This window comes from Leptopilina boulardi, unplaced genomic scaffold (assembly GCF_019393585.1).
Source record: "Leptopilina boulardi isolate dan_hultmark-lab unplaced genomic scaffold, ZJU_Lbou_2.1 LbouV2_193, whole genome shotgun sequence".
NCBI lineage: Eukaryota > Metazoa > Arthropoda > Insecta > Hymenoptera > Figitidae > Leptopilina > Leptopilina boulardi.
The window spans coordinates 502,479-525,809 of record NW_026137744.1 but is presented as its reverse complement, the minus strand read 5'-3'; the positions used below and the strand labels follow the sequence as shown (position 1 = coordinate 525,809).

The following is a 23,331-nucleotide window of genomic DNA, read 5'->3' as shown; positions in this document are numbered from 1 at the left end:
TTTAGTGAAAATAAAGTGAAAATGCCTCCACGCAAAGCTAAACTTAATTCTAAATTATTAATTTAATTAAATTTATTCTGTAGTTACTGTCTTTTAAGAAAGTATTAATTTCTTAAAATTTTATGCTAATCAAAATTAGAGATAATAGACTTGAAAAAATATTTTTATTCGAGCTGCTATTATTGCAAACACCTTACAATAAAATATACATATAATATATAATAAATAATGTATATAATATATATAATATATATAAATAATGTATATAATATATATAATATATATAAATAATGTATATAATATATATATAAATAATATATATATATATAAAATTAATGTAATATGAAAAATTATGTACACGTATTTATTTATATGAAAATAAATAAAATTAAAATAATAATTGCTCTACTTTTTGTGTCTTTACCGAACGAGTATCTGTAACTCATAGCGCAAGCGCAAATCCTCATGATGGTATATCCTAGCAAAGTTTAAGCAGTACTTAGTAAGATATACTTAAGTACTGAACATATTCTGAATCGGAAATATCCAGACCCTAACAGAACTTATGTTGGTCTTACTTTAACGTGGAGTAGAAAATGTATAAGATATATTAAGTACTACTACATGCAGTACTTAGCAGTTTCTATTCAAACCTTATATTTCGACTCGGGAAAACTCACTTTATAAGTTTAATTTCAACTTTTTTGTTGTTTCTGTTATAGGTACGTTATTTTTTAGCACATATTTGAAAAATTTGAGAAAAAATGAACAAATTTCATATAGGTATAGCATAATTTTTAATTTCTTAGTACAATAGATTGAAAAATGTTCCAAAAACAAACTTTCTTCGTTGACGTAAAATTTCAAAAAATCATAACATGAATCATCATTCATATCATGAAAATTTCCCATAGAATGCCCCATATGTTTAAGGGTAATATATATATATATATATATATATATATAAATTTAAATGACTGATTTATCTGATAAAATTATATACTTCTATTATTTGGAACTATATACGCTATTATTAACTGACAAATATTTGTAACAATAAAAAAAATTTCTGGTCATTGTACGAAACATTACGTAATGTCAATAATCATTTTCAATTATTATCATCTTTACTTTCAGTTATTTTCAATTGTGTAATCTCATCTGACACTATTAGAGTGTCTTTTTTTACTGGAATCGATTGAGATTATTCTTGAAAAAAAATAAAATATCTAGTTATGAGGATATATATACATTATGTCATGGTGCAATGTTATCAACATTATTTACAAAATAGATAATCTTGTCTGACATTTGAACAATGATACCGTGGGTACGATCTTATTCACAAGACACATTTTATTAGGTTTTAACATTGTATAATTGTCATTTAGAGAAATGTTATTTTTACAAAATTAAAATTGATACATCAGAAATTTGCAATTGTCTATCAAAATACAAAATTGTAATAAATAGTGCTTCTTCTGATCGGATTTAATATTTCATGTTTATTATCTAGAAAAGAATTCAAAGTTAATACAAAAAAGTGCTTAAAAATTTTTAAAATGCTGTTAATTCAATAGCATATTTTTCTCAGTGCAGAATTTTTACTTAACCGAAAAATTATTTAACAGAATTTCTAATTGATAAAATTTTTCTTTTGTCCGAAATTGCAAATGGCCGAACAAACAATCGATAAAAAGATTTGGGCGAAATTTTTAAAATAAACCAATCACAATTTTATGGATAATATTTGATTGGTTGATTTTAAAAATCGCGCCAAAATCTTTCTGTAGAAAGACTTGTCCAAGGAAATGATTAAAACACTAGTATAAAAATTCCCTTTCATTGTTAATAACCATTTTTTTTTACAAGAATTATTGTTTAAAAACTTAGTTTATTTAAATTTTCTTCAAACTGGGAAAACTTACGAAGCTCTAACCAAAGCCAGATTTTAAATATAGAACAAAGTAGGTCAATTTTTACACATGTATGTGAACGAGTTTATAACTTGCATTTTTTTTCTTTTCTAAAATATATGTTTCGAAGAAAAATCCATTCTCATGCATATAGCTATGAAATAATGTTTCAATTGAAATCTGAAATTATTATCAGAAGCTATAACGTTTTCGACGAGACAGTATAGTTACGGAGGAGTACAGCAATGAATTTACATTATACATAATGATAGACAGTTTCACGATTCTCCTACTGAATCAAATAATGCTTCTCTATATATGTATATAATATATATTCATATATATATATATGCTACTATATGGAAGAAATTAGAGGGTTGCCTGATATTTATGAGAGAACGATGAGTCTAGCTCAAGGCGCAATGATGCTGTATCTATATAGCGTTGCACGAAGCTGAAAGTTAAAGTACGCTTGACGGCACGTCCTCTATATGGCATATGCGTGAGTTTATTCATGCGTGATAGAAATTACTTTAGTTACGGGGATTATTACTCCAATAGACAGATGATATTATTAATCGAGATAAGAGGCAGGTAGTATTCGATGAGAGGCAAGAGGATGATTTCACTAAATTTACATTTTCAAAAAAGCTTCTATACATATATGTACTTCTATAGCCAATCAATCAGGATAATTGGAAATAGAAGCAAATTGAGTAAAAAAATTTTCAATTAAAAAAAATAAAAATAATTCAAAAAAACATTGACCAAAGGTTAAAGTATGTAAAAAAAATAAAGTTAAATATATACTAAAAATAAATGCGATTATTGTTTCGGCGTTCAACTTAATTACTTGATGTAATTATTCTAAGCAATTAAATACAAATTGCGTTGATTAAAACCTTATAAACTTTGGAATTTGTACTGAATGGTAAGCTTTGTCCTTTAACCTTCGATGTTTCTTAAAGTTAAAATTTATTCATTTTGAATTTAGATGATTTTAAACCAAAAGTTTTCATGAAAGTCAAAATCGAACAAAAGTGTCAGGTCTTCAGTAATTTACATGTGTTCAATTTGCACTGCATCGATTTATTTTGTTGCAGTTAATTTTAGGAATGTAAAAATACTATATCAATAATACAATAAAACAAAATTAATTGGTAAATATATATATATATATATAAAACAAAAAAGTTATAGATAATTTTGATTCAATTTCGAGTTTAAAACAAAAATTATTAAAGTGCGAAATTTGAATTCGTTTTGATAACCTAAAACAAAAGTATAAGAAAATTTTTATTTCATTCTAAATTTAAATAAAAACTCAAGTTTTATAATAATTTGATTTCAATTCAATTCTGAAACGAAAGTTTCGTTTCTTCGAGTTTGGAAGAAAAGTCAAGGCGAGTTTATAATATTGTTTCCAAAACTTTTATTCGATTTGAACTTTAGAATGAAAATCAAAAAAATGTACAGTTTCGATTCGTGTTTTTGAATCAGAATCAAAACTGTTTATATTTAATTTTGATTTTGGAATTTTCATTTATCCGAAATTGCAAATGACGTCTATCAAAAAATCGACCAAATTTTTCTGTCAATTTTTTATTTTTTCCAATTTCAGACAAATGAAGATTCGTGTTGTTTTAAGAATCAAATAACAATTCTGACAAATGACGATTTGAACATTCTAACAATTAAAAATCGAATCACTTAAAATTCACTTGATTGAGAATTACATATATGCTAAATTAAAATTCTATTAAATTAGAATTCTTCAAAATAAAAATTTGGATAAGAAGAAATTCTGTGGAATAAAAATTGAATACCTAAAAATTCTGCTAAAATTTCTAAAAAAAAAAATTATTTTTACGCTTTCAAAATTTTATTGAAATTGTGTAATATTTTTATGAATGATATCAAGAAAAAAAAATGAAAGAAGATACGCTGCTTTGAATGACAGATGAACCAGTGACCGATTGGTTTGAGAAGCTCGCGAAAAAGGATGATAGTTGATGCCTATAGAGTGTGCGTTTATAAAGGAGGTATCGAACGGTCTATAGAATAGGTTTTGCACGACAAAGTTGAAGACCACGTTTTCGCGTTGATGTTGACTATATGTATGTATTTGACGTGTGAGCGCAAGCGCCTTATGATTTCTATATATTCACATTTTGTCAAATTGTATTTGTGTTTCTAGGGAAAATTTATATATGTATACGTAACGTCGCGTCTCGTCTGCAACTTCTTCGTAAGTAACCCTCACCGATAGATGGTGGTGTAGAACCTCTCGACTACTCGTCAGTGCTTTTCGCTCACAATATGGGTACGTATTGATTTCAGGGAATAAATAGACCGCAATCTGCATTATTCAAGATGCGTTCTCCAGTTCTTCGATGAGAACCAGATAGGTAATTTCTATCATAGTAAAGAGGGAATAATATCTGACTTGTCATATTCAAGTTCTTCGTTGAAATTCAATTATAACAATAAAATTATTCCTGGTATTTTATTTGAATATTTTTCTAGATCAAAAATTAAAATAAAAATTCAAAACTATATATTAATTTTATTTTCAAATAGATTCTAGACTGGATCTGTGTTAGATTACTATCTCTTTGAGGGATATGACTATTTATTCTGACTGCTACTGCATCGAGAATCTAAAAATAAGAAGGGAATGTATAATTTGTATATAGTGGTGTGTACGATGAGAATGATGCATGTATTATGACTTTGATGCACGACTTTGATAACGTGCCATGCCGTCTTTCTGCCGATCTATTAATGAACTCTCAATTGCTCTACTAACAGCTAACAGCTGGTGCCTTCTAACGATACATATATATATGACGTAATCCCAGTTCAAATAGGGAAAAAAAATTCATATCAAACAAATGCTAAATGAAATAGAAGCGAACAACTGATTCTTCATTAAAATCATATATTTTGTCTTTTTCTTTCTCTACACGGAGAAAATTAGGATTGTTGTGCAAACAATTTTTGGATTGTTGTCAGTAGATTTGTTGATAGTAAAATTCGAAATGTTAATATTACAATTCCGATTGTTGTCAGTACAAATGTATGTTGTTTTAACAACAATATAAATTTTTTGTTGTCAGTTTGCAATTCCGTACAGTTGCAGAAGCAAACTATCTGTCGATTGCTGATGGAACAATCCGGATTTGTTCAGCTAACAGGTTTATTGTTCCATGTCACGTGGTCATCTTGAATTCTCGCAAACTGGCGTGCAGATCGTCGCGTCGTTTGCTTCTGGCACATGTGCCACTTTGACTTTTATTATTAGTTTTTTTTAATGACAAAGTGCTGTTAAATAATGAATCCGGTTAAAGTGATAAATCTATTGCAAGTGTGGTGAATGGACGAAGAGACAATTTCATCGTTTATCGGTAAGTTATACTCGGTTACTATTGAACATAACCTCGCATCTTAAAAAGTACAAAATGTATATTAAATATTATTTAACAACAAATTTCAACTCAAAATAATTGTTTGGTTTCAGGTCAAAGAATTTGATTCAGAAGTTGCATGTTCCACAGATTTTAATACAAATGAAACTGGTGATATGACCTACGGAAATCTGCTATCGATTATTTAAAAAGGCGAAGGAACTGAACAACTTGTATTAGACGGATCAAAGCTTTGTTAATACAACAAATTGTATTGACGATTTAACAATTTAGTTTTGTTACCCGTGTGGAAATCTTCCCAAAGTCGCCCAAAGTGAGACTGGGCACCAATCTGGGCCCAACTTGGCTTCCCAAAGTTTAAAAAATGAAGAAATAAATGAATTAAGTTAATTAAATTATTATTTAAATAATATGCTGAACAAAGCAAAGTTTGGGTCAACCCAACCTGGCCCCAACTGGGATTTCCTAAAGTATTCCCAAACTGAAATTAGTTTAATATTCTGTTATAATTAAATAAAAAATCTTGAGAAAAAATGAGAAATAATAAAACTAGTTAATTATATTTAATTTATATGCGGTTTGGAGATTTTTCCAAAAGCCAATATGGGCAAAATTCACATTTAAGGAAAAATAAGGAAATTGAAAACTTTAGTTAATTATATTAATGCTTAAATAATACCTTCTCTGAATAAATAAAATGTATGTCAAGTTCTTAGTTTTTAATTTATTGAACTAAGCTAATTAATAATAACTTAGTCGTTTTTTGAGTTTGGGCTTTCTCACTCTGACCTCATTCTCAATAATTTATTTCCTATTTTTATTCAATTTCAACTGTTCCATAACAATTTTCATTGTTCATCAAACAATTCTGTTTGTTCACCGAACAATCCGAATAGTTTTAATAACAATCCCATTTCAATAATTTTTTTTGTCCCAAAAACAAATAGAACTCCTGGTTCTATTTTGACAATCCGGAATTGTTGTGTGGACTTATAATTTTTAGTAACCACAACAATTCTTTTTTCTCCGTGTACAGCAATATATACACTACCGGTGGAAATTGCGCGAACTTTTTTTTTATATCTCATTCTAAAAGGCGATATTTATTTAAGCATTTTAAATTCCGGCTAAAGGACAAAGGATCAAAATCAACTTCACTGTTATCATCTTTATTCCAATAAGGAAATAATTCCAGCCTACATTATTTAATTTTTTTTTATTTAACAATAATAATAATTTTTGTTCCAAATTAAACATTGCTATTCATCAGAAAAAAGAAATGTTTATGAACAACGATTATTAGAAGAAAGAATATTTTTCTATATAAATTATTATAATTTTATGTCAAGAAAAATTTTTATAACATTTTTCGATCAAAAATTTTTTAAAGAAAAATTTAGACATTTTATTATTTTTTAGATGAAAAAAAAATTTATTTTTTTAATTATTATATGTATTCAAGAGAGGAAAATAGAAACCTCGATACGGGACTTATCGTTTCAACCGCACCAGATAAAAAAAATATATATATATATTAAAGAGGGTGTTCCAAAAGTATGGAAACTTGCAAATATCTCGAAAAGTACGCATTTTCGTGAAAAATATTCAAAACAAAAGTTGTTAAAAAAAAAGCTCTACATTTTTGAAGCCAAAAAATTGGTCACGGGACGCAACAGTGAAAAAAAAAGTATCACGAAAATGCATACTTTTCGAGATATTTGCAAGTTTCCATACTTTTGGAATACTCTGTAGCGAAAAAGAAGTTTAAAAAAAGAGTTGAACATTTTAAATCCGAAATTGATGAATTCCTTTGAGTTTTCATTATACCTCTATACACTATGTTTAATAAGACAGTTTTATTATTCTCGTCTCAAGGGAAGTGAAGTATAGGGGAGGGGGGACAATAAGGGGCTATTTCAGACGCATTTTAAAAGCAGGGGAGAGAGAGACACTGACGAGTTATGGTAGAGACGCGTTTCTTTCCTTTTTTTATACAAAATAATGGTACGCAAAAAGTCCATTTTACGTTCTCGTATAAGTCTGCCAAAATAGCAAGCATGCGGGTAGACATGCTTTTGCGGTAGGTCAGAAAGTGAACAGTGTTTTTAAGTCGTGTTTTATTCACGACTGACGACTTTTCGTCTGACGAGTCACGCAACGATGAGATATATGCTTCGAAATATAACTTTCCGCTTAGATATGCCATTTCAACTAAATAGATATAAACATCAAAATTATAATCATAAATTTAGCCAAAAAAAGTAATCTAAAACATATTTTTCTTAAAATAAAGCAACTTAATGAAAATTTCAATTTCTATAGTTACTATATGTTTGAAACAATGTTTTTCACTTTAACAATATTGTTGCATAAACTTTATAGTTTTACTTTTAAAGAACAAACAAAAAAAAAAATGAAAACAATATCATTTTGTGAAGGAAAAGGTGTATCTTTGAATCAAGTAGTAGTCTACTTGAATTACTTATATATATATATATATATATATATATATATATATATATATGCGACTTGATATATGCTGAAGCAACCGCACACGTGTTGTTATAGAACCGGGTGACTTCTCACGTTACGTGTGTATTATGTGCGCACATTTGTATACATATGCACTGGCCTTCTTTTATGGGCCCATCTTCAGCTCTCCCTACTTGCACATTTCACTCTATTTGTCTCGTTTATGGCTTTGAATTTCGCATTCGCAAATAGCGAGAAAGTACTCTTCTATTTGAGCGCAGAAAGTCGTTTCATTTAGAGTCAGAAAAATTATTCATCAAAATGTATAATACCAGAAAAGACCACAAAGTGTGCATACGCGTACTGCAATTTTGCCGAATTTGTTTCATGTGCTTCAAAAGTTTTGAACGTTTAAATGAAATGAATGAAATCATTTTTTTTTTTGTTAAAATCAATAAAATATAAAAATATTTTTGAATATACAGAAAGCAATATTTTATAATCAAAATTTAAAGTTGACCATCTGCATACGCTAACTTATCCCCACTCTAGTTCCACTAAACATAGTCCCCGCACCAGACGACTGAATTCTTATTTGTTGTCGATAAGGGTCAACTGAGTATGCAGAGGGTTAAAAAAGTAGTAAAAAAATTTTTTTGTTCATTTTAAAATTCAGAACTTGAGGCACATTTCTATATATAGTTTTATATTTATACATATAAAATCCATTAAAGGCTTTTGCATTGAATCAACCTGGACAATAATCTATTGTTACAAAAGGTCCAATGTTTTTTCAAAAATAGAGGGCAAATAAAATTGTTATATTTAATAAAGAAAAATGTAATTTTAGATTTATGTATAAGCATTGTAATAGGAATTATCCAAAAATAAAAAAAGAGTTTTTTTAGAGTAAAAGCGTCACTCAAATTATATAGACGTATTATATTCATATTATAGTTTTGGTTGAGCGAGAAATAATACGAAAATAATTATATTAATTTCAATATGAAAATTTGTGTTTAGAAATGTTTATAGGTACATATAGGAAGCATGTGTCACGAATTCATTTATATTTACATAAATTTTCGAGCTTTCATTGCTGGTGCAATTAGAAAAGATTGGTATAGGGCGTAATTAAGACCGCGTACACCAATTATGAGAAAGTGCACATTGAGGTTTTGCGCGTAATCTCACTTCTCATATACATTCTTTTCTCTTTTTTTTATCTGACCCTTTTTTCCTCGCAAAAAGCATGATGCATGCAATAAACTTGCAAGAGCTTTTTTTTACCTCTTTCATTTGCATCAGATCTGTCGTCGATGCAATACCGACACACATATATATATATACGTATTACTCTCTAAATCTAATTTAGTTAGTAATTCAACTTCGCCGATTCGTTCAATAAATAAATTAGTAAACGATTTGACTATAATTCTTAGTCAAAAATGACTAATTGTTAGTAGAAAACTATACTAATTCATTTAATGAACGAATCGGTTAAAAATATAAATTTTAACTAATTTGAATTAGTGACTCAATTTTATTAATTCAAATTTTAAAAGTAGAGAGTATCATTTATTTATAATCTAAAAGAATTGTAAATTTTAAAGTAATAAAATTTAACATTCTCAAAATTATTTTCATATTGCATATAAAGTGCAACACATGCGTCTGCACATACTGAAAATTAAAAATTTTTTTTAAATTTATCTAACGCTAAAGTTGTACATATTTTTAAAATAGATCGATCATTATGTTGTCTATAGCTTTCAAGATAATTTTCCATTCAAACATAAACTGGAGTATATATAGGTAAGTGAAATATTCACAGGTCGTGAATCGAGATAAATCGTGCGATTATGCGATCAATGAAAATGCAAAAGGGAGAGCCAAATATGGACTAGACTGCAGTAAAACCAGAATGGAAATCAATACAGTGTCTACACGCTCCTCAGAGTCTGTCTCTCCTATTATCTCTCTCTCTCTCTCTTTGACACTGTATATGCCCTTTTTTTATCTCTCTTTCCTTTTCATCCCCTCGAGGCATCATTGGTCCATGGAATTTCTGGTCCTACACGGATTACATTCTTGTCAGAGATAATACTACCCTTTTCTTTTTCTCACAAAAACCTTTTTCATCAACATTTATGTATAGAAATACTCGTAAAATTCGACAAAACTAATACTAATTCTATTGTAATTTTTGTATACGAGTGAAACAAAGAGAATGCATAATTAATAGGCGAAAGAGGGGAAAATTGAGAATTTATATTAATCTTTCGTGTGTCTCGATAGGAATAAAGAATATATATATATATATATTTCCACTTATGGCAGTCAGTGATTTTTCGAGTCGGACCCGCGGATCCTTTTACGGTGATTGTAAATATATTTCACCGGGCTCTTTCACTCTCTCACTGTATATGCGCCACAAGTGCAACAGACTTTATTGTGCCAGGATCTTTGTCCGTTCACACGGCCTTCGAGCGCCTTTTCAAGTATATATATATATATATATCTGTATATGTTTGAAAGAGAATGATGCTGCTGCACCCATACACTATTCGCATTGCGTACGCTTGTAAAACTGCAACCGTTCTTATTTACGCATTCAATGGGTGGGTCCCTCGGTATATCGTGAGAATGATATTTGTCTTCAAGACGTTAAAGAATCAATAAGCAATGTTTTACGAATATATTTACATATATACAAGCAACATATAAGAAAATAATAATGAATGAAACATTCATTCAATATAAAAGCATTCTGGAAATATGAAAAATAAGAGAATCAATAATGGATTAAAGCAAAATTTTCTGTATAAATGAAATTACACTGACGGAACAGTGATATTACTTTTTCTTAAAATCATTACATTATGCGTTTTACAATTAAGGGAAATACTTTATTTGTTTAGTAATACCCCTAAAAGGGCTAGCTGGGGATTTTAGAATTACCATTAAGGGAAAGTACTACCTGTTTAGTACCGCACCTTTAAATGATAGTACCACCATTACTTCTTATTATCATTATAAATGAAACTGTCATTTGTTGGCAGTAGTATCATTAAGGAAAGAAGCTATTAAAGTAAACTACCACTGGTTAGATGAATTAAATTAAGCTCAAGTTCGCAACATTCAAGAAACAGAGAAGGAACAATTATCTTCAAGATGTTAACTTTATACTAGTATGATACAACCAGTAATCGTAACTATGCTCTAGTTGTTTAGTTTCTAAAAAACTTTCTTTCTAAACAAAAAAAATTCAAGAAAATAATATGGGATGTTTTACTCTACCAATTTGTATAAAAATAAGAAAGTTATTTTCGTGAAATTTTACCTAAAATGGAATTTATAATTAAAGAAGTAAAAATTGAGACTGCTATACATATTAATTATTTTCTCCTTTAAATGATTAAAAAAACACCATAAAATACTATACCTAATAAGTTCTAAAATTAATTTGTTAGAATTTTCATTTAATAAGGTAAATGCCCCATGTCACTGAATTAATTATCAGAAGTTATAAGAAAATTATGATTAATTAATTTTGAAATTTGTATCCAAATTTTTCTGCCAAATAAAATTCATGAGAAAATAATAATTCGAAAAACTTCAAATTCAATGACATAAAAAGTATCTAAAATGAAAATTCGTTTAAGTAACAATTTTGTAATATAGAAATTCGATTAAATGAAATTTCTCTTAAATAATAATTGAAACAAATAAAAATTCAAGTAAAAGTAGATTCTAAGAAATATGAGACACTGTCAAATTTCTAAAAATTAATTTTAGATAATAAATTTATTCATGTGTTTCAAAAAAAAGAAAAAACGTTTCTAAATATCTATCGAAATAAGAATTCAAAAAAAAAAAATTTTCATGAATAAAATATCGATGTTTACATTTTTTGAACACGCTTTAGTTGGTCAGCTGTTTAACCATGAATTGACCGACCTGAACAACCGAGTACACATAAATATATACGGGTGCTCACTTGTCTGTTGCGACACTTGTTTTGTGACCTGAATCTACCCACTACCTCACTTTTGCCCACCGGCGTTGGTCGCGTCGTCAATATACAACTATATAAACCAACCACATATATGTATGTACGTCATCTTATACAAACATATATATAAATATAAATTCAAATATGTTGTACATATACGAGCCTTAAGAATCGCGTTTCTAGATCACGGTAACACAACAGAGTTCGTCTATTGAAAGTACTTGAAGCCCTTTTACTAATAAAAAAAAAAAAATCGCCCTTATTCACCCCAGTTACTTCAACCAGTCTCGAACAACAACGTGTGCAAAAAAGAGTCTGTGAATTTCTCGCTCGATATTGATGCGAAATTCTATATAGTCTTGGTGTTTATTTCGCACGCTTGCAGGAGACGAAAATAACGTCGTTTTTAAATACAAAAACTTCAAAATTATTTTGGAAAAATTGTTTCTAATACAACAAATATATTTCTTGTTACACTTATATATGAATTAATTTTTAGTTAAAATATTACTATTTGATTTAGTAATATCTTTTTCCCAGTTGGAAAAGTTCTATAGAATTTAACTAGAACACAGAGAAAAATGAAAAAACGGAATAAAGTAACTTTTACTACTATAAAAGTAAAACCGAAACTGTCCGCAGTTTCTGCGCATTTCTGGTAATTTTTACTCCAGAAATAGTAAAATTTACTATTTCTGGAATAATTTTTACTATTTCTGGAGTAAAAATTGCCAGAAATGGGCAGAAACTGCGAACAGTTCAAGTTCATCAAACTTAGTAAAATTTTCTTGTATCAAAAAAATATTAAATCAAATACGAACGAGTATAAAAAACATGTTTTTTTTTTAATATTGTATACTATTTTTATCCGCAGTACTTTCCAAATTAGATATAATACATTTCAGTGATTTTCAAGACAATTTAACTGCCATTATTATCATAAATTTTACGAAAAATTTTTAGCAAATAGAACAATTTCTATTCTTTTTTTTCCTTTTACACTTTTTTCTAATTTTATTGATCCTTTCTATTTCTCGCACTTTCATTATGTTGCCTTGATGTAGTTGTCGTACGAATATAAGAGTCTTTATGGTATATACTATAACGGTACTTAGTCGAGGACTAAACTATTCCCACATCCCGCGTTCTTGACGACAACCCTTTCTATATATATATATATATATATATATATATATATATATATATATGTGTGTGTGTGTGTGAGTGATATTAATTAAATTAATTCTATACAGACGCGACGTCTGACAGTAGTATTCAATCTCGACATAAAAATCATTTCGCTATCTTTTTCATTCCAAAAGGATCTCGTATGCCTTCTATACATTTCTGTCTTGTGATATCATGAAACGTGTATATGTATATATATATATCTAATATCTCTTTTCAACTTTATATATATTGTATAAGGTAGAGTGAATATTCATAATCATATATATATACATATAAAACATTACCACTTCTTTGATTTAATGGATTCCATTTTTTTTCAATGATAGAATGTCTCATACAGAAAGCGAGTACAAGCTGAATATGCAAGTACCATTTTTAAAATTCATGTTTATTTAATAACAGAAAGAAAATTCAAAAGATTAATCAGAAAATAAAATTCCAAATCACAGCGAAAACTATACAATATATTTATGTGCCTGAAGTACCCCGAGGTAAATACGTTATTTTATCACAAATACTCAAAAATCTCGTATTTTAAGCAAGTGTGGTAAAAAGTAATATTTTATAAAAAACAGTAGTAAACAAATTTTTCGTACATTTGAAAATTTCTAACATATTAACATTTATGTTGGTTATTAAATTGATTACATTTCGTAATGTTTATATATGGGCAAATCCACAGAACCGGCCGATTTCATGTTACTCACATATTTTTCTATTTTAGAAGTATTATATTAATTATTTTCATACTTCAACCATTTTGTAATATCTCTGAGAACCTATTGAAATAAGAAAAGTGAATAAATGTGAACCTTCTAGTCTTTTATAAAAAAAAAACGAATTAAGTAACTTAAAAAATGAAATTTACGGTGTTACTCCAGGTATAAATTTTAATTCTTATAGGTATAACTTGTTCGGCATAGATCCGAACAATTCCAAACTGTGGTGAATTATAGTTTACTTATTGAAGAATGTTTTGAAAGTAATAAAAAATATGTGCTCTTAAATAAAAAGAAATGATAGTCGTTGAAAGTAGCGTTACTCATTATTTTATAATAATGAAATGTCTATACATTTTTGTAAATATCTTTTGCGGCGATTATTCGATTTGAATTTTTCAAATTGGAGCTTATTGCTTGTGAACAGACGAACAAATGTATGTATCATAGAATAGAGTGCAATCAGAATTAAAGAAAATATTCCAATAATTATCACTTTATGTTTAAGCGTGAACCATTTTCAACTTAGCCTTTTTTCAGTAGCACAACTACAGGATAAAATATGATGAGTTGAAAACATGTGTGATTATATAAAGACATTATTATAATTCTTGTATGCAAACGCCAAATTATATTTTCAATTTATAACGTCTAAAAATTAAAAATAAAAAAAAATTTATCGAAATTTAACTAGTTAATCGTGAAAAATGAATTATCCTTTCATTTGTTTTATTTTCAAAGTTATATCAAAATCGATGTCAATAATGTCAGTTTGTTGGTTAAAATAGTTAATATCAAAATTAGTAAGTAAACAATTTAATTTACAGAAATAAAAAATTAAATGCTAATAAATAAAATATATAATAAAATATGATAAAATATAAATAATTTATTTTTGATAATTAAAAAATTAATTATTTGTATTTTATCATATTTTATTATTCAAAATGTTTTGCACATATTTCAAATAATATATAAAAAAAACAAAGAAATGCCATTTTTAATTATAATTTCCAGAAGAAAAATAATATTTTTGTTTTTGGCTTTTAACTCAAACGGCATTAAAATAAAATGAATCACGCAAGAAGATAATTGTTCTTGAATATATTTTAAAGAAAGTAAACCATAAATAAAAGATGTGCTTGCTATTTGGAAAATTTTTATCTTGATAAGTAAAAATCGGCCGGTTCTGTGGATTTGCCCATATATATATATAAAGAAAAGTGCTACAAGGAAAAATTTTTAAAACATGAATTTTATAAAGTTTGTCACGCTAAAGCTAAAAAGAATTTTGCATTATTTCCTCAAGTTAACCTCACTTTGTCGATCGAATAACCAGTGACGGTGCGAAAATGCAAGCTCAATGTGGAAAATGCATTCCAAGCACGAGGAGAGAGTCTTGAGAATAGTAATGGCTAACAGATAACTGTACAATGTTATTTAACCGTCATTTATAACCAATGAATCGACAATAGCAAATCACAGAAATTAGCAATCTTGTCCTTATTGAATTGTAAATCCCTTATTATGTCTAACTACTTTGATTTCTTCTTATATAAATGAGCAATAAAAATTCAAACTAACTTCTTACAAATAAATTACTTTCAATAAGAGTCCCTCTTTGTCTCTTTTTTTTTCTCTCTTATTTCAATATAAAGAAATCATGAATCGCGATTAATTTCCCATTTTACAAAATTTCGATAAATAGCGCACACGTGATATTTAGAATATTTTCAAGAACTAACCAATGTCATATTAAATATATACACTAAATATGATCATATTCGTTGTCAGTTTGCGAAAAAAATAATCGCGACGCGATGCTTTGACACTATCGTGTAAATCTAAACACTTGTGTGTGAGCACACATATATACGTCGTGCAGAATTCTTAAAATCGGTTTTAAAATGCAAATAGTGTCTGCGACGATACAATACTCTATACTAACACGCAGGTACTTCGTCACGTAAAAGCGCGCGGACAATGCCTCGTTGCAAACTAGACAATATTGATTCGTTATTTTCTATACATGAGAACTTCAATGGAGAGAAAAAATAAAACTCGCAAAATTAACATGAAATAAAAAAAAAAGAGAGAGAGAGAGAGAGAGAGAGAGAGAGTTATATTACATAACTTACACAATTCTCTTTCTCTTCTGTTTCTTTTGTTAAAAACCTTTTTTTTTGCAATTATAGATGCCGAAAAGAAATTAAAAATTTTAAATTACAATTTCAAGGATAAAAGAAAAAAAGTTTCAATTTAATTTCACATCAAACAATATAATTGAAAAAATATTATATTTCACCCGATGGTTGTACTATTTTAATCGATATTCTTTTCAATAAAATATTATTCAATTATGTTAAAGGATAAAATTATTATAAATGGAATAATATTATATGAATGTTCGAATTAAAACAGAATAAAAATAAAAGAAATGAAAAAATATTACTTGCAAATTTTTCTTAAAATTCGGTAAACTGTTGTGTTAGTGGTGGTAAATAAAGGCTCACTCACACCTTTTTGGCTGCCTGCAGGTTACCATGGCAACGCATGAGAGCGAGTGCGACAGAAAATTTAAAAATTTGAATATTCAAATTTTCTGTCTCACTCACACTTGTGCGTTGCCATGGTAACCTGCAGGCAGACAGGCAGCCAAAAAGGTGTGAGTGCGCCATAAGTGTAAAAATTTTGAATTTGAAATTTTTAATATTTTTCGAGATATTGACAATAACAAATTTGAGCAATATTTTTTTGTTTTACTTATACCTTCTTCCTATTAAAAATAGAGAAAAATGTTGTAAATGGTTTTTACGTGGAAGATCTTAAACTTTTAGAAAAAAATTATTTAAGTGCGATTCCAGGTGAGATTTTGACTTTTTCGGAGGAGGTTTACCGATTGCAATGAAACTTTGGAATTTTGTTATATATAGTAAGACTAATCTTTAACGTAAATTTCAGCTTAAAATATTTGTTAGTTTACGAGATTTGCAATAATAACAAAAAAATTTTAAACTGCTATAACTTCCGTTCTAATAATCGGATTGAGGTCTACTTTTTTTTAAAATGTCAAGGAAAATGAGAGGAATAAATCTCTTACAGAACAATTTTTTATAATTTTACAACTAAAAAAATTATTAAATAATAATTGAATAAATTTCGCGCGGCAATCTAAAATTCAATCACTTAAACGCTAAACTGAACTTACCTGTGTTTTCTTTAATGTTCCAAAGGAATCCAATTGTAAATGCAAGTTTAACTTTGTTAATTTTAATAATTTACGAGTATAAACAATTGCGATTTCTGCTAGTTGACGAGCAGACGACATTGCGCACGCAGCATTCTCCTGTAACCAACTGACGTGATTCGTGGACTAAATTGGCTACGTGAGAATGCTGCGTGCGCAATGTCGTCTGCACGTCAACTAGCAGAAATCGTAATTGTTTATACTCGTAAATTATTAAAATTAACAAAGTTAAACTTGCATTTACAATTGGATTCCTTTGGAACATTAAAGAAAACACAGGTAAGTTCATTTTAGCGTTTAAGTGATTGAATTTTAGATTGCCGCGCGAAATTTATTCAATTATTATTTAATAATTTTTTTAGTTGTAAAATTATAAAAAATTGTTCTGTAAGAGATTTATTCCTCTCATTTTCCTTGACATTTTAAAAAAAAGTAGACCTCAATCCGATTATTAGAACGGAAGTTATAGCAGTTTAAAATTTTTTTGTTATTATTGCAAATCTCGTAAACTAACAAATATTTTAAGCTGAAATTTACGTTAAAGATTAGTCTTACTATATATAACAAAATTCCAAAGCTTCATTGCAATCGGTAAACCTCCTCCGAAAAAGTCAAAATCTCACCTGGAATCGCACTTAAAAAAAATATATAAATTTTTAAACAATTTGTTTAAAAAATAAAATTTGTTTATAACTTTTAAACATGTTCTCCCTCATTTAGAAGCGCGAAAAAAATCATGACTATTGTTTAAGTCATAATAAATTGATGGTTAAATTTTTGAGATGGCATTATTTTTTGTTTTCGAGATATTAATTAATTAACTAACAAAAGTTAATAAAAAATGAAATATTTTACGAACAAATAAAATTAGAGTACATTTAAAAACATCATTAGAATGCTTATCAAAATCCGCATCCAACGAGCACTATATCAACTATTTCTAATAAACGGGTGTTAAATTAATAATAATTAATAAAATTTATTTAAATAATTAATAACATTTGAAGAAATGAAGATAAATCGTCAATTCTTTTTTTATTTGGAAGATCATCTAATTCTGTATGAAATAAAACCAGTGTATATAACATTTTTAACAAATTTAAATTATTAACAGATAATTATTGAAAATTGAGGTTTCCGCACCCTACGACACAAGTTGGAGGGGGCTGCCTACCTACTCGGCATGGTATTTTTCAGTCTTTTTCTAAATAACATTTTATAATTAATTTTTGATTCTTGGTAATAATTAATATTCTTTTTTAGACACAGAATTAGATGATCTTCCAAATAAAAAAAGAATTAACGATTTATCTTCATTTCTTCAAATTTTATTAATTATTTAAATAATTTTTATTATTAATTATTAATTTCACACCCGTTTATCAGAAATAGTTCATGTAGGGCTCGTTGGATGCGGATTTTGATATGCATTCTAATGGTGTTTTTAAAAGTACTCTAATTTTATTTGTTCGTAAAATATTTCATTTTTTATTAACTTTTGTTAGTTAATTAATTAATATCTCGAAAACAAAAAATAATGCCATCTCAAAAATTTAACCATCAATTTATTATGACTTAAACAATATTCATGGTTTTTTTCGCGCTTCTAAATGAGGGAGAACATGTTTAAAAGTTAAAAACAAATTTTATTTTTTAAACAAATTGTTTAAAAATTAATATTTTTTTTTAAAAAATAATTTTTTTCTAAAAGTTTAACATCTTCCGCGTAAAAAAAATTTACAACATTTTTCTCTATTTTTAATACGAAGAAGGTATAAGTAAAGCAAAAAAATATTGCTCAAATTTATTATTGTAAATATCTCGAAAAATATTAAAAATTTCAAATTCAAAATTTGTACACTTATTTAGCACCACTATCACTACAATTTATCGAATTTTGAGAAAAATCCGAGACATGACCCCGTATTCTCATATGAAATGCCTATCTCTTATATTAAAGAATTTAATATAAGCGCGCTTTTTCTAGCCAATGAGAAAGTCATCGTGGCGCAAGTGCAGTTGCGTCTAGATAGGATAATTGGCAACTGTGGACTCCACCTTTATTGGTTTGGATATTTTTTAAGCAGTGGGAGTGATATTTGAGTTAAAATTTTATTTCTTAAAAAAGGACGAGTACACAGAAAAAACCGTAAACTGAAATAAAGAATATATTCTTGGCGCCTATTTATGAATATTTAATCCTTCAATTCAGTATGTATTCTTATATTTTAAGAATAATATATACGGAGTTTAAGTATAAAATATTCTTAAATAGGCGCCAAGGATATATTCTTAATTTCAGTTAACGGTTTTTTCTGTGTAGACATGCCTATTTATGTTGATCATATTCTTTAATGCACAAATAAAAAGTTTTGTTCCTTAGAACCTTTGCAAAAAATAGTTTTGCATGCAGAATTATAGCAACATTAAAAATGAGCTCACCTTAATTCTGTTAGTAGTTGTTGTAAAAGTAGTAGTAGAAGAAAAAATAGTTCTAGTAGTAGTAGTAGTAGTAATAGTATAAGAAGAAGAAGCGATATAATCACTAGTTGAGAAGAAAGAAGAGACGACTTTTCGTAGCACTTGAAATTGTTCAACTTTTTTTTTTCCAACAATTTAACTGTTTATCTTTTATGCATATAACACTCGTACTTTCATACACACTTTTGTAGAATAGAATATGATTTTTTCTGAATAATAATTATAAATATATCTGTCTGCAGGTACTTGACTGTCCTGGTTTCGTAGTAAAATGTTTTAAAGGATTGATGAGTGATGGGAATCGCAGTACTCGTTTTATAATTCCATTTATATATGTATATATATAGATCCGACTTTAGAGGTAATGAGTGCGACGATTTTCCCAGTGCAGGTATTTTTTATCAGGTTCTTTACGAGTGCGCGTGAGAAAAAAGAAGGTATACGCTCCTCGAAGGTATTATAATATTAGCGTGAGTGTAACACGAGGATCGTGCTCTGTGTATCAAGGTGCGGGTTGTTGTGTCTCTATAGTACCTAAATATATGTGTTTATATTTATTTTCATTTATATATATGTATATATATACTTTTTGTTTTTAAATATACATTTATATTGATTTTTTTTTCAAATAGAATGTAGCGCAATTGATTCAGCGTGTAATAATTTTTTTTTGCTCTTCAATTTTTTTTTTCTCTCTGTAATTATCCGTTGCTCTTTGATTCCTCTAAATAACGTTTTCTAGTTGCGTTGGAATATCTAGGCACTATTGCGCTGCGGAAGGTAAATTTAAAGGTACTTGTAGGTACGAGGTATTTTTTCAAAGGTAGAGTAGTAATATGTGTGTGACTTTTTTTCTGGTAATAATAACGTCACTGATCGTTTTACAGAGGACTAAAAAGACTTTTACTTTCTTTTCTTCTTTTTTTTTTTTTTGTTTTCACTCCTCTCGATAATAATCCTTCTCAAACAAGATTTGGATGCAGGCCCTCATCGATAGGGACTAGTACAGAAGGTCAGAAGTCGCTATCACCTCCTCGCGTTTCTCCGCTTAACCACATCGTCCTCAATCGTTGAGCCGTCCTTCTTCAATTTGGACTCAATTTTTAACACCATCTGAAAAAAAATTATATTTCTATTGTATCTTCATAAATGAAGCTGAGATGAAAATTTCACTTTCCTGAGTTTTATTTTTATTGTTTAGACTATAAAACCGAAAAAGAGGTTCAAAAATCTAACTAAAAATTCCACATTATAAATTAAAAATTCTGACTAATTTTCATATATTATATAAGAATTGAAAGATAGAACTTAATTTGAAAGCTTTAATTTGTGGCGCAAGGATGTTTTATACTTTTGTTTTAATCGTTTTTCTCGTAATTAGCAGAGATTATTTATTAGAGTACTAAAAGATCATTTTGAATTATTGCACAAGAGAGTAGATATGTACAAATGCAGACCGCGTCGAATCCATTTCACTTTGTGCTTGCTTATTTGTGTCATTTGCCGACAAATGCAGCTTTTATTTCGCCGGAAGTCTGCCCGGGATAGTCGTCAGCTTTATATGTACCGGAAGTGAGAGAGGCAAAATTACAAGAAAATAGTTCGATTTAAATGTAAACGAAAGATATCTTCTTGCATTAAAGTCGATTGAGTATAAATACTCAAAGCAATAGAGTGTCAAATTTATTAACACATTTTACCGTAATCTTTTTACATTCCACATATAATATACGTTATTCTAAAAATATTGTCCAAGTTTCAAAATTTTCATACTAATATAAAGAAAAAAAAATATATATATATATATAATGTTATATAAAAAGAACAGGATTAATATCTGCGGGTATATATATAGCAGGTCAGAAATCGATATAAACAAGATGACAGATTGGAAAAATGCAGATACTTGAAAACATAGCCGATATTCGAGATTTATGTCTATTTATAGAAGATTATTCATAATCAATAACATTTGCAACGTGAATGTAATAATTGCCACGGAACAACGGTCATTTGCTTTTCTTATCTGAGACTTTGTGATTTTTTATCATTTCACGAATGGTTATAATCATGCACTTTTTTATATATATTCACTTGACCGGTTTCGCGCATATTATCTATTTTTCCTATATATATGTTTCACGCATAGATCTATATATATATATACATGCATACAGTATACTTATGAATGTAAAGCGAATAATTATACATAATTCTAAGTTGCGGACAAAACTATATAAGAGACAACTTATGAAGTAGTGCTTACGGGGGATAAAGGCGTAAACATGCATGTTATAGTTTGCATTATTAGGTTCATAAAACATATTACATTCACTATATAAACTAAATTATGCGTAGCTCACATTGAGAGAGTGTAATACCTTCACAAATAAAGACATATTTGATCTTTCAGTGCAAAGTAGGTTTTGGTTAGTATTATATATAATAATATTACAGAGATTCTATTGTCAGTTTCTCACACATTTGCCCTCATCTTTTTTTCACCTTTTCTTTTTTATTTTTTGAAAGCATAAAATAAAAGACAGGGACGAAATTTCGAAAAGACAGGTTTATGTCTGAATGGCAAATAAATTTTTATCGCAGTTTCTACTAGAATGGATAATAACAATATAAAAAGAATGTCGATAACAAAAAAAAAAAAAAAATAATAATAAAATACTTTCTTATATATCCTAAAGAAAATGTATGTTACATCTGACAAATACGCCCTTTTTAAAGGTCAGAATTTTTTACTTATATACAAGCCTAATACTTAATTCATGAGACATCAAGAATCAAAAACAATAAATTTCTTTTTAGAGGAAAATTTTGAAGAATTTTCGAAAATAAGAAATATTTTCAAAAGTTGTTTGCTATAAAAACAAACTATATTTATTTAAATTAAACGAAAGAAGTCATTTAATTGAAATCATTATACATATAGAGGCCGACAAAATTTTAGCCTACTGCAGAAAACACCAGACTATACTTTTCCGAAACATTTTGAAATGCTAAATCCGAATCTGACCTAAGAATTGACCCAGCATGTCAGGTTTTCAAGATATTCTAATCTAAAAGTATAAAAAGACGTTTTTTTTAATCATATTTGAGGTTAGAATATTTCAAAAACCTGACGTGCGCTGGACCAATTCTGAGGCTATAGATTCGGATTTAGCACGTCAAAATGATTCGGAACAATATAATCTGGTTCTTGGTTCTGAAGTAGGACAAAATTTTGTCAGCCTGTGTTGTACAAACCGTAATGATTGAATTGATAATTTTAATTTGAAAGAAATTGCGTTTTCTTTGAACATAAAACCATGAAAAATTGATATTATGAAACAGGTATTAAAAATCCGTTCAACAAAATCGTTTAAATAGAAATAAATTCATGAGTAATTAATAATAATAATAATGATGATGGTGAAGAAAAATAATAACAAAGAAGATTATATTATGATATGAAAAACAGTAAATGGAATAAAGAACGTGAATGAAGCCGTATTCTTGAAAGCCCTCGATTCTCATACACGACGGCCCTGATGAGAGAGTAATAGAACCTACACAGCGCATGACCAACGTGTTCATACAATTTATGTGTGTTAGTGTCTATACAGAGAGGGTGCCTGCAGGGTTCTACGGTATTTTTAATTCCACCTTGTCTTTCCCTCACTGTGATCCCCCCTACATCCCCCGTGTATACATGACTTCCCATGGGTAATGCGTGTCACGAAGGGCACAAACCATACACAGGGTATACATATACACATATACACACACACATTTAACAAAACGTGCTTCAGTAAGTGTACAATGTACATCCTATGCAATTACGTGTGCACTCCACACACTGACATACAAA

General features: G+C 28.2%; 1 protein-coding gene across 2 annotated transcripts in view; it reads right to left on the bottom strand.

Moving 5' to 3' along the window:
• Positions 1-23,331, bottom strand: part of LOC127278012 (ecdysone receptor) — a 231,507-nt gene that overhangs the window by 181,416 nt on the left and 26,760 nt on the right. For both annotated transcript variants that reach the window (XM_051299504.1, XM_051299505.1), the window contains exon 2: positions 19,431-20,582. The gene's annotated coding sequence lies outside the window, so the exon portion shown is untranslated. The remainder of the gene's footprint in view (positions 1-19,430; positions 20,583-23,331) is intronic.